The sequence below is a fragment of the Schistocerca serialis genome, chromosome 4 (assembly GCF_023864345.2).
Source record: "Schistocerca serialis cubense isolate TAMUIC-IGC-003099 chromosome 4, iqSchSeri2.2, whole genome shotgun sequence".
Classification (NCBI taxonomy): Eukaryota; Metazoa; Arthropoda; class Insecta; order Orthoptera; family Acrididae; genus Schistocerca; species Schistocerca serialis.
Window position 1 is genome coordinate 813213293 of NC_064641.1, and position 12608 is coordinate 813225900.

The following is a 12608-nucleotide window of genomic DNA, read 5'->3' on the forward strand; positions in this document are numbered from 1 at the left end:
ACCTTAGGTTGATTCGGCAAATGATTATTGGTCTTGCGTTTAAGGTGTCGCTTGACTGTGTTACCATCTCGTGAAGGGAATGCAACTCTTGGCTGCCTGTCTCATTGCTTGTGATGTTTTGAGGGACTTTCACAGGTAAATCCTTGGAGCAACGTGTGCTGCCCGTCTACCTCCACCTTGATTTGGTCAGATTAGATGATTTTCTTTTTCAAAAAATATATTTTAAAGACTGTAATTTCAAGTTTCCAGAAATTAACTGGTTCTTAAAATATTACTACTCAGGCCTTCTGCCGTGAAACAGTTTTTAAATTATTACTATTCAGTCCTCCAGCCGAGAAATAGTTTGAATTTGTTGTCATTAAGGCATTCAACCGTGGAATACTTATTGATTTTTTGTCACCTTCGATTTTTTGTTGTTTCCAAATAAAGTGTACGTGATTGGAAAATAAAGTAATCAACAGTAACTGATTACAGCCCCGTTCGCAATCGCTACCCAATCCTGCCTTCCTTGGTACCACGTCTCACCATAATCTCACAATAATGTTATTTATGACATAGTAATTCAGAACTACCAATTTCTTGAGAGTACAGTCTTACGCCATAACTAGTTCGGAAGGCTACCTACCGGCTACTAGCGACAGTGACTTGCAGTCTAGTTCTCTTAATTACAATTGTGAAGCATCGTAGCTGTTCGTAAAACTTCGTTATCCTAGACATTGTTCATTTGTTTATTGAAATTACTTTTTGCGTCGTAACATTGTAGTAAGAAAGATTTTTATGACCGGTAGGCTTCTTTTAATACCTGTAGTGGGAAAAATGACTTTTACTGGAAAATATTTACAAAACAAAATATCTTGCTTCGAGCCAGAGTGTTAGAGGTTTCTCTACGTATCGTGCGCTGGTTTAACTTTCTCAGAGCTAGCCTCTGCCCCTCGACCCACCGTCACCGGCAATGCCAGATGGTCCATGCTATGCGTTCTACAGTGCCCACTGGGGTTATTGATTGCTACTGATATCTATAGAAGCCGTATAAAGCTTTAAATCTTGAACATAAGGCAAATAAAATGTAATTTGAGGGTAACGAGTAAGTCGCAAGTTGCTCCGGTAGACGCAGCTCTCAGGCGTAATTTTCGTGTATGGGGAAAGAAACGGAAGTAGCTGAAAAACGGAAAGATTTTATAGGAGCAAATATCGACTTAGAAGACATCCGGCTCACACCATGTTACCATGACTGTTCCAAACATTAAGTGAACCAGGGCTGTTGGTACCACGCTATGATGATTGAGGAGGACGCCCAACTTCACGGACTCTTGACCTAAACCTTCCAGTGCTTGCTCGAATGAGTAGAGGCGCCTGCATTTGGCACTCGATCAGTTGCACGTCAAAGGAACGTTCGTAGAGTACTGTGTGACAAGTATTACTGGAAATGCAGCTACAACTCCAAAATCCATAGAAAGCAGAAGCTGCGACTGCTGCTGATTTCGGACCTTGTGTCATGTTCAGCCAATGGTTATTTAAGCGTGTTACTGTCGATCCTCACTTTCCTGCTTATGTAGTGCAGAAATACACTTTCAGTGCCAACGAACAAAAAATTAATTGAGTAACAGCATAAACTTAAAGACTACCACCTCTAATTTACAAACACGACACTACTGAAATACTTCATTGTTTCTTGAGAATATGCCTAGAATTTACACTTCTGTCGATACTGTCAACTTTCTTATCAGACATTTGCCGTTAGGTTTACGGCAGATTTGCCTGGTTTGTCAAGAGTTCTTGATAGCTCTATCTCAGTAACATATCGATCTCTCAGCTCCATACAACTAACTAGCCGTGGGTGTGTAAAACAACTAAAATATCAACAATCCCATCTGAGTATTGTTAGCGTCAAGGAATTAACATTAACCACTGAAACTATATGAAACACCTAGACACGTTAAGTGGGAATTCACTACAGTAATGAAACAATGATGTACTCATTATTCTACATTCGTGTTTAACAAATAAATACGTTTCCGTAATGTATGGAATTTTAGTTTTCCAAAAGCATCCTGTATGAGAGAGGTGTAAATGGTACTCTGTACACTGAAAATGCATTCGTAAAAATGTGGAAATTTGTGGTAAGGTTTTATGGGACCAAAATTCTGAGGTCTTCGCTCCCTAAGCTTACACATTACTTAATCTAACTAAAATTAACTTACGCTATGCACAGCACACACACCAATGCCCGAGGGGGCACTCGAACCTCCGACGGGAGATGCTGGGTAGACCGTGGCAAGCCCCATCAGACCACGCAGCTAGCCCGCCGGCTAAAATGCATTCGTATGAATACATTAACATACCTGCTAAAATATTGTATTGTATGTGAACCGGGGACCTAGAAACGACGGAGAGGCTCCGTCCCCGCCGCAGCCGCAGTGGTCCCAAACCCCACGACGGCTACCGCAGTCCATTTCACGCCTCCGCCGCTCCATACCGAACCCAGGGTTATTATGCGGTTCGGCCCCCGGTGGTTCCCCCAGGGAACGTCTCACACCAGACGGGTGTAACCCCAATGTTTGCGTGGTAGAGTAACGGTGGTGTACGCGTACGTAGAGAACTTGTTTGCGCAGCAATCACCGACATAGTGTAACTGAGGCGGAATAAGGGGAACCAGACCGCATTCGCCGAGGCAGATGGAAAACCGCCTAAAAACCATCCACAGACTGGCCGGTTCACCGGACCTCGACACAAATCCGCCGGGAGGATTCGTGCCGGGGACCAGGCGCTCCTTCACGCTCGGAAAGCCGTGCGTAAGACCGCACGGCCAACCGGGCGGGCTAACTAAAACCTGCTTCTATATAATTAACACTTTGCCGTTGTCCTGCAGTGTTTAGTCAAACTCTAACAAATTATATTAAATCTGTGACAGTTACAAAGTTCTGTTGTTTTGCAGCGGAAGAGTGAGGGAAAAAGTTGTGCTGCCATTCGCTGTGGACAGATTTCATGAAATTCGAAGTGTAGAAATTGATATGTTGGTGAAGGACGTCAACTGCTCTTTTTTATGAAAAGTAGATACAAGGACAACACTTTTTGTTTTCTGTTGAGAATGGATCAGTCTGGAACCTTAAGCGAACGAAATATAATCTCTCTTATCTGAAAGTTGAGATGGCATTGTCATTCATAGGTTTATGACTATCAATAGATAAACATTTCTCCAGTTTAACACTTCTGCTAAAGGAACAACAAAAATATATGCTCGACAGTCTCATTTTAGTGTGATGTGGATAGATAAAGAAAATCTATTCTTTTTAAGGTACGTGACACAGTAATAATACCAAAGTCGTAGATACAACTGCCGGTAACGTACATAACGTTCTCTATGCAATAGTTCACCTTGTCCATAAGTGTATTTCTCCAAATATCACACGGAGTTATTGAAGCTTATTACATAAACCAACATATGTAACTTGTGATATAATTAAACATTGTAGGTTAGGTTAATAGCTTAAAAGTCGTGATACTGAGCACTCAAGAACTGTTTCATCGTTCCCAAACTTCGTAGACGCACTGTTACTATTTTTATCAAGAAAACAGTGAAATGAAAACTACTAATAATTATAAGATGTAGTTATTATTATTTGTGTCTTCATCTTATCACCAAAAAATGTTACTGAACTTAATACTTCATCTCAGTTTTCGATTAAACATACGACACATAGAAATGCAAAACTGGATTCATAAAAATGGACAACGCACGCCACATTAGAGTCCCCATCGGCCACGTTTCTTTATTCTGACTAGAATTACTTACTACATAAACCAGTATGCGAATATCTTTTAAAAGACCTGAGAGACAATGAAATGTAATGTCAGTGAGATTGTTAGTCCCACGTTTGGAAGGAATTTTGCTTAGTGAGAATTTAGTAAGCACAAATCATTAAGTTAAAATATTGAACGGCTTATTATACTGTGCAACATGAGAATCTAATTTACAATAATTACATTTATTAGCTATTAAGTTGGACCTTACTTGCTACATTTGCAACGAATATTAGAAAAGTAATAAAATGTACCAGGAGAAATATAGCAGTTAAAATTATTGTAACTGACTTATCCTCAGTTTTCTAACAGATGAGAAGTGAAACTTCGTACCGAATGAAGCCTTGAAAGTCTAATGTTAAACCGCCCTTTTCACTGCTCACTACTACTTCTCTATATTTTCATTACATCACGAAATACGAGGTGCATGCAAGTTCTAAGGCCTCCGATTTTTTTTCTCGGGACTGAAAAGAGATAGAAACATGCGCATTGTTTTAAAATGAGGCAAGCGGCGAGAATGAGAACTATTTAAATACTAAAAATAGCGACGTTTCCCTTACTTGAATAGTGTGCAATCATTCAAATGGTTCAAATGGCTCTGAGCACTATGGGGCTTAACATCTATGGTCATTAGTCCCCTAGAACTTAGAACTACTTAAACCTAACTAACCTAAGGACAGCACACAACACCCAGCCATCACGAGGCAGAGAAAATCCCTGACCCCGCCGGGAATCGAACCCGGGAACCCGGGCGTGGGAAGCGAGAACGCTACCGCACGACCACGAGATGCGGGCTGCAGTCATTCGTTCTCTGATTTTGCGTGGTGTGAAACCAATTAAAATTCATCGACAGTTGAAGGAGGCATGTGGTGATGGAGTTATGGATGTGTCGAAAGTGCGTTCGTGGGTGCGACAGTTTAATGAAGGCAGAACATCGTGTGACAACAAACCAAAACAACCTCGGGCTCGCACAAGCCGGTCTGACGACATGATCGAGAACGTGGAGAGAATTGATTTGGGGGATCGCCGGATGACTGTTGAACAGATCGCCTCCAGAGTTGGCATTTCCGTGGGTTCTGTGCACACAACCCTGCATGACGACCTGAAAATGCGAAAACTGTCATCCAGGTGGGTGCCACGAATGCTGACGGACGACCACACGGCTGCCCGTGTGCCATGTTGCCAAGCAATGTTGACGCGCAACGACAGCATGGATGGGACTTTCTTTTCGTCGGTTGTGACAATGGATGAGACGAGGATGCCATTTTTCAATCCAGAAACAAAGCGCCAGTCAGCTCAATGGAAGCACACAGATTCACCGCCACCAAAAAAGTTTCTGGTAACCGCCGGTGCTGAAAAAATGATGGTGTCCATGTTCTGGGACAGCGAGGGCGTAATCCTTACCCATTTCGTTCCAAAGGGCACTACGGTAACAGGTGCAACCTACGAAAATGTTTTGAAGAACAAATTCCTTCCTGCACTGCAACGAAAACGCCCGGGAAGGGCTGCGCGTGTGCTGTTTCACCAAGACAACGCACCCGCACATCGAGCTGACGTTACGCATCAGTTTCTTCGTGATAACAACTTTGAAGTGATTCCTCATGCTCCCTACTCACCTGACCTGACTCCTAGCGACTTTTGGCTTTTTCCAACAATAAAAGACACTCTCCGTGGCCGCACATTCACCAGCCGTGCTGCTATTGCCTCAGCGATTTTCCAGTGGTCAAAACAGACTCCTAAAGAAGCCTTCGCCGCTGCTTTGGAATCATGGTGTCGGCGTTGTGATAGATGTGTATGTCTGCAGGGCACTTACGTCGAGAAGTAACGCCAGTTTCATCTATTTCGGGTGAGTAGTTAATTAGAATAAAAATCGGAGGCCTTAGAACTTGAATGCACCTCGTATATGTCGCTGATTACTGCGAAGATGATTTTGTTCATAATATCGACTACATAAATTGGCTTCTTGTGCCTCTGAGTTTTGCGGATGGCACGCTCTCGCGCTTCCGTGTACCTGAACAAATGTTAGCGTTGACCGCGCACATAGCTATCGAATGCCCTTGTGTGGATGCGGCGAGCCGAGGACGTGCTTAGTGTCGAAATTCGCTTGTGGGTTGGATGGTTTATTTTTTGGGTTACCTGTAGTCGCTTGTGGGTTAAATGGATTATTTTGATTGTTATCTGCAGACAGTAAATATCTGAAAAATTATTTGGCTAGTCATTCATGATTTAGCAAAAATTTAATTACGTTGTGAACTTACTACGAACAGTGCTAGTGGACTTATGTCAAACATGCCGTTATAAACTTGAGGTCTAGTTGAGGTAGCCCCAGCGCGTGGTTAAAATGGTTCAAATGGTTCTGAGCAGTATGCGACATAACTTCTGAGGTCATCAGTCGCCTAGAACTTAGAACTAATTGAACCTAACTAACCCAAGGACATCACACACATCCATGCCCGAGGCAGGATTCGAACCTGCGTCCGTAGCGGTCGATCGGTTCCAGACTCTAGCTCCTAGAACTGCATGGCCACTCCGGCCAGCCCAGTGCGTGGTCCAGGCCGATCACGTGGCTGGGAATTCCATATTAACGCTGTGTTGCGGTGTAGGCTTTATGTCGATGAAGAAGAATTGTATGCCGCTGAGTGCCAAAGATGGCGGACTTCGTGAAACCATAATGGCAGATATTACACAGCTCATGCAGAAATTAATAATAGCCAGAGGAATCATGATGCCTTAAAACCAAACATGTACATTACCATTATTTACACGATAATTCTGATGGTGTAATCAGATTTTCAATAACTTTGTTAGTTTAAATTTTAGTATCTGACTGTAAAGTACACAAGTAACACCCAGCAAGAATTTCCAAAATTTAAACGGTTCATCAGATTTTGTCGGTCGACGTCTCTTTAGAAAGCTGTTAGTGTAAACCTAAATTGGTATAAATTACAAGTATGTACCTTGTATAGTACACGAGTTATTGGAGGTCAAATTGGCCGATAACTATTAACGGCGTCAGGCGATAAGTACTTCACAGTTACACAAAAAAACGGTAACAGGAATATAAAAAAGGGAGGAAGGTTTATTTGTTTAGCAAAGAGTAATAAGAGGCAGATTTCAGACTACCTAACAGATCAAAACGAAGATTTCTGTTCCGACACTGACAATTTTGAGTGTTTGTGGAGAAATTTCAGGGCAATCGTAAAATGCGTTTTAGACAGGTACGCGCCGAGTAAAACTGTGAGAGACGGGAAAAACCCACCGTGGTTCAACAACAAAGTTAGGAAACTACTGCGAAATCAAAGAGAGCTTCACTGCAAATTTAAACGCAGCCAAAACCTCTTCGACAAACAGAAGCTAAACGATGTCATAGTTAGCGTAAGGAGGGCTATGCGTGAAGCGTTCAGTGAAATCGAAAGTAAAATTCTATGTGCCGACTTGACAGAAAATCTTAGTAAGTTCTGGCCTTACGTTAAATCAGTAAGTGGATCGAAACAGCATATTCAGACACTTTGGGATGATAATGGTGTAAGGTGCCAGGACATGAGCACTTGCACGTTAGCTTACAACATTAGTATTAATAATAAAAGGAGCGGCAAGGGCATTAGATCATGACTCTATTGAATTATGATAAATATGAGCAATCTCGAGCAGTACTCCCTGCATGTCTGCAGGAATGAGTCACTAACTTAAAGCGTTGGTGAAAAGCGTCGGAAGTTTAGAATTGTGGAATGTGAAGTCTGCAGATGGCCGCAGCTCGCCGGGCTGCCGTGGGCGGCAGGTAGCGGTCACCGGAAACGTGGGACAATACGGCGGTTTTGGGGGTAACCCGGCATCCAGAGCCAACTGTGCTGGGCAACATGTGCCGAAGACTGGAATTTCGTTTGCCTAGGGGCGTTATGACCTATTCTATCATTGGGTAGATCTCAGTGGAGGGATTTCGGCAATGATAGAGCGTTCGACATTGGCCGAAACTGAGTATTCTTCCTCTTCGTTTTCGTATGCATGGGAGACGAGAGAATTGTGGAAGGACGTCGCCTTCAGTCATCGAGCGGTACGGTATTGGCGTTTTGGGCATCGTCTTCGAAGGGAGATATACGGTCTGTATCGCAGCATTGCACCAAAGCGTGTTCGTGCCGAGTTCTGCGGTTAGAGCTCTTAGTGTGCTCAGAAGCGAGATTTTCACCAACGCCTAACCACTTCCAACAACTTACCTAATATTCTCGATCTAGAAGTTATCCTTGAGAGGTGCCGAGTATTTATCAACGCAGCTGCCGGTAATAGGGGCACATAACTGCAAATTGTTAATGTGACATTCTCAGGAGTGTGTGGGTGGACAAAGAGATTCACATTTTTTTTGTAAATTTTGTCAGTTGTGGGGAATATCAAATTAAAATGCCAATATTACTATCGAATTATCGACTTCACTGTAGCTATCATTTACCCAGTCCCAGTAAGCTTTACATGTACTCTAGTCACTGCACAGCTTGCCCAGACGGGGAGGATAGAAGGTTTGCAGTCTTCTATGTCAGCGACGGACTGATACGCTTACACATGGCGACCGCTGCCAGGATTGTTCATAAATAGGCATTTTTGTGACGTTGTCGAATTTTCAAAATTTTTGTTAAAGGCGACCCCAATTTCATCTATTGGTTGAGGTGTTGGAAACTCTCACTACTGAGTAAGGCAGAAGGTTTGACGCAGCAATTGTGCGATATAAGATGAATGATTTCTTGTGTTGTTGCTGAATCGTTATGATTTTGTTTTGTTTTGCTTTTCAGGATATTTGATATATTATGTAGTTTGTATGTTCTTGTATACGTACTGACGCGAGAGAGTAACCTACGAGTATGTTGAAATATTCGTGGGACAGTGACACAGAAATCGCCCATGTTATGGGCTTCCAATATCGTGCATAAGTGTAGTTTTCGCTGTGTCATCGATTTTTTTTTCTCTTCTTCTTGTCTTTTGCTGTAAGTTGTATTTGAATTCCTTTTGTGATTTGATTTGTGTTTTATGTGCTGCATTTTGTTTAGTAAATTGTTATTTTGGGGGTAATAATCGTTAGTACATGAGGACGCGAAGCCAGGCCAAGGCGGAAGAGCGAACGCAGGATCGTGAGATAAATATGGAAGACCGTAGTGAGGAAAATAGAATGTTGGTAGCCGCAGAATTTCACGATGTTCCGTTTGAGCACGAGCAAATGCAGGCAGAATGATCCAACACTGGTAACGTAGGTAGTAGAGGTTATGGTTATACTAGTGGTGAGGGGACAACTCTGAACCTGAAGTTGAATTCGAGTACCGTGGTAGTAAAATTAATTTGAACCGGCAGGAGAATTATAATCCGATACCAACCAGACGTTGCTACAGTGGGACTCCGGTGTTAGGGCAAGTCGGGCTAGCAACGAAAGAAGACCAACCGGACATAACGATCACCGGGTAGAGAAAGCTAGGCACTCGTGGAGACCGCGAAGTCCTGGAGGAACTGCGACGATAGATGAGGGGTCGCTCGCGCAATTGATAAGGAAGATGGATGAAATCAACAATGATATCAAGGAAAATTTAGACGCACAAAGCGGAAAGACCGATGACAAAGTAGATAGGATGCGTGCAGGTTTGGAAACAAAAATGCTTTTCATCGCCCAAGAAATTAAGAAAGAGTTTGGTGAAGTTAAAGAGGACGCAGTTCTGTCGAGACGAGACGCACGGAATGCCCAGGAGGCTCACAAGCAAACTAAGACGGCAACCTCCGTCGGAGAAAAGGAACTGACTAAACTGAAACATCGCATGGACAAACTGGCGAAAGTTGCGGAAAGTTATTACAGATTAATGTCGAGGAAGTAGTTGAAGAGAGAGTGGCGCAGATGAAAAAGTCCATCGATGAAAGGGTCGCGCAGATCGTGCAGCAAGAACGCGAAAATCTTCGCACGCAGATAACTGGGGACGCGGTGCTATCACAAGAGAGAGCAGGAAATATAACACCGCTAACTGGGGACACAGAGTTTCTGAACGGTGGCAGTGCAAGGGGCAAGGGACAGAAGCAGTCAGGTCCTCCACCTCCGACTTACGAACCAAGTCCCATTCAAGCAGCCTGACAGGTCGTGATGAGGAAAGATACGGTGGCCCTCATGGTTGCAGAGCCGAGGTCGATACGAAGCAGCCATTAGAGCTGTTTACCTCTGCAACGGTGCAACTCGCAGAGCGGAGATTCCGGTAGTACGGAAACACAAATCAGTACGAACGGAGGAGACAGTACACCGCCGGCACACTACAATATACAGCAGGGTCATGGAAATGAACGTACTCCATGATACGAGGAGCAGTTCAACCATGAAAAGTACTGAAGCCTACGAAGATTCCAACACTATCGAGAGGACAATAATGTTATGCACCCACGACGTTTATCTCCCAATTCACAGAAGCACTGCCACCGCATTGGCCAGCGCGGAAACAGATCGACTTTGTATGTGCATACTTAGAAGGGTTGGTGTCAGGAACGATGCTTAAATGTGGGAAGTCTTGCGAGTCGTTCGAAGAATTTCGGTCAATATTTCTCAATCGACACTGGTCACAAAGTACTCAGAGCAGAATAAAACACGAAATGGTAATGGCTAAAGACAGCAGGCGTCAAAAGCGCAGTGAAATTCCTTGACCGGATGGTCAAGAAACATGAATTCCTAGACAACTCGTATACGCGTAACGAGATTATCCGTATTTGCTACATAAAACTGCCGACACGTTACCAAACAAATGCGATAGGTAAATGCGGAGACGATGTGGAGGGCTTCAGAAATATACTGAAAGAAGTCCGTGCTGAAGGAGGAGGTGGCGCGTAACCGTAAGAGAAATACAGAAAGGAAAGCCGTGTCACAAAATTTTAGCGCACAGGCACATTAAAAACTGGTGAACCAATGGCATAGTAGTAACAGCTGGCAAACGCACAACGCTCAATAGGAAGCAAATACGAATATCGGTAATAAATGGACGAAAGAAAAGTGGGGCCACAACCAGCCGTGGTCACGTGGACACCCACAACCGAACTTTCCATCTCAAAATGGCATTGAAACAGAGGATGAGATGCGTAAAGCTGAAATACAAAACTCCTTTTTCCAAAGCTGTGTCACAGAGGAATTTCGCATTGCGGTTCCTTCTCTAAATCCTCGCACGAACGAAAAAATGGCTGACATCGAAATAAGTGTCCAAGGAATAGAAAAGCAACTGGAATGACTCAGCAGAGAAAAGTCCATTGCACCTGACGGGATACCAATTCCATTCTACACAGAGTACGCGAAAGAATTTGCCCCCTTCTAACAGCCGTGTACCGCAAGTCTCTAGAGGAACGGTAGGTTCCAAATGATTGGAAAAGAGCACAGGTAGTCCCAGTCTTCAAGAAGGGTCGTCGAGCTGATGTGCAAAACTATAGACCTATATCTCTGACATCGATCTGTTGTAGAATTTTAGAACATGTTTTTTGCTCGCGTATCATGTCATTTCTGGAAACCCAGAATCTAATCCGTAGGAATCAACATGGGTTCCGGAAACAGCGATTATGTGAGAGCCAACTCGCTTTATTTGTTCATGTGAACCAGAAAACATTAGATACAGGCTCCCAGGTGGATGCCAATTTCCTTGACTTCCGGAAGGCGTTCGATACAGTTCCGCACTGTCGCCTGATAAACAAAGTGAGAGCCTACCGAATATCTGACCAGCTGTGTGGCTGGATACAAGAGTTTTTAGCAAACAGAACACAGCATGTTGTTCTCAATGGTTAGACGTCTACATACGTTAAAGTAACCTCTGGCGTGCCACAGGGGAGTGTTACGTGACCATTGCTTTTCACAATATATATAAATGACCTAGTAGATAGTTTAGAATGTTCCATGCGGCTTTTCGCGGATGATGCTGTAGTATACAGAGAAGTTGCAGCATTAGAAAATTGCAGCGAAATGCAGGAAGATCTGCAGCGGATAGGCACTTGGTGCAGGGAGTGGCAACTGACCCTTAACATAGGCAAATGTAATGTATTGCGAATACATAGAAAGAAGAATCCTTTATTGTATGATTATATGACAGCGAAACAAACACTGGTAATAGCTACTTCTGTAAAATATCTGGGAGTATGCGTACGGAACTGTTTGAAGTGGAATGATCATATAAAATAATTGTTGTTAAGGCGGGTGCCCGGTTGAGATTCATTGGGAGAGTTCTTAGAAAATGTAGTCCATCAACAAAGTAGGTGGCTTACAAAACACTCGTTCGACCTATGCTTGAGTATTGCTCATCAGTGTTGGTTCCGTACTAGGTCGGGTTGACAGAGGAGATAGAGAAGATCCAAAGAAGAGCGGCGCGTTTCGTCACAGGGTTATTTGGTAAAAGTTATAGCGTTACGGAGATGTTTAGCAAACTCAAGTGGCAGACTCTGCAAGAGATGCGCTCTGCATCTAGGTTTCGAGAGGGTGCGTTTCTGGATGAGGTATCGAATATATTCCTTCCCCCTACTTATACCTCCCGAGGAGACCACGAATGTAAAATTAGAGAGATTCGAGCGCGCACGGAGGCTTTCCGGCAGTAGTTCTTCCAGCGAACCATACGCGACTGGAACAGGAAGGGAGCTAATGACAGTGACACGTTAAGTGCCCTTCACCACACACCGTTGGGTGGCTTGCGGAGTATAAATGTAGATGTAGATTTAGATGTAGGTCAATATATTTATTCGTCTATGTCTTTGCTTATGAACTATTCATGAAGAAATTGGTTAAATATTTACTGTGTTTTAGAAAGCACATGGCATTAGGCTAATGGCCTACC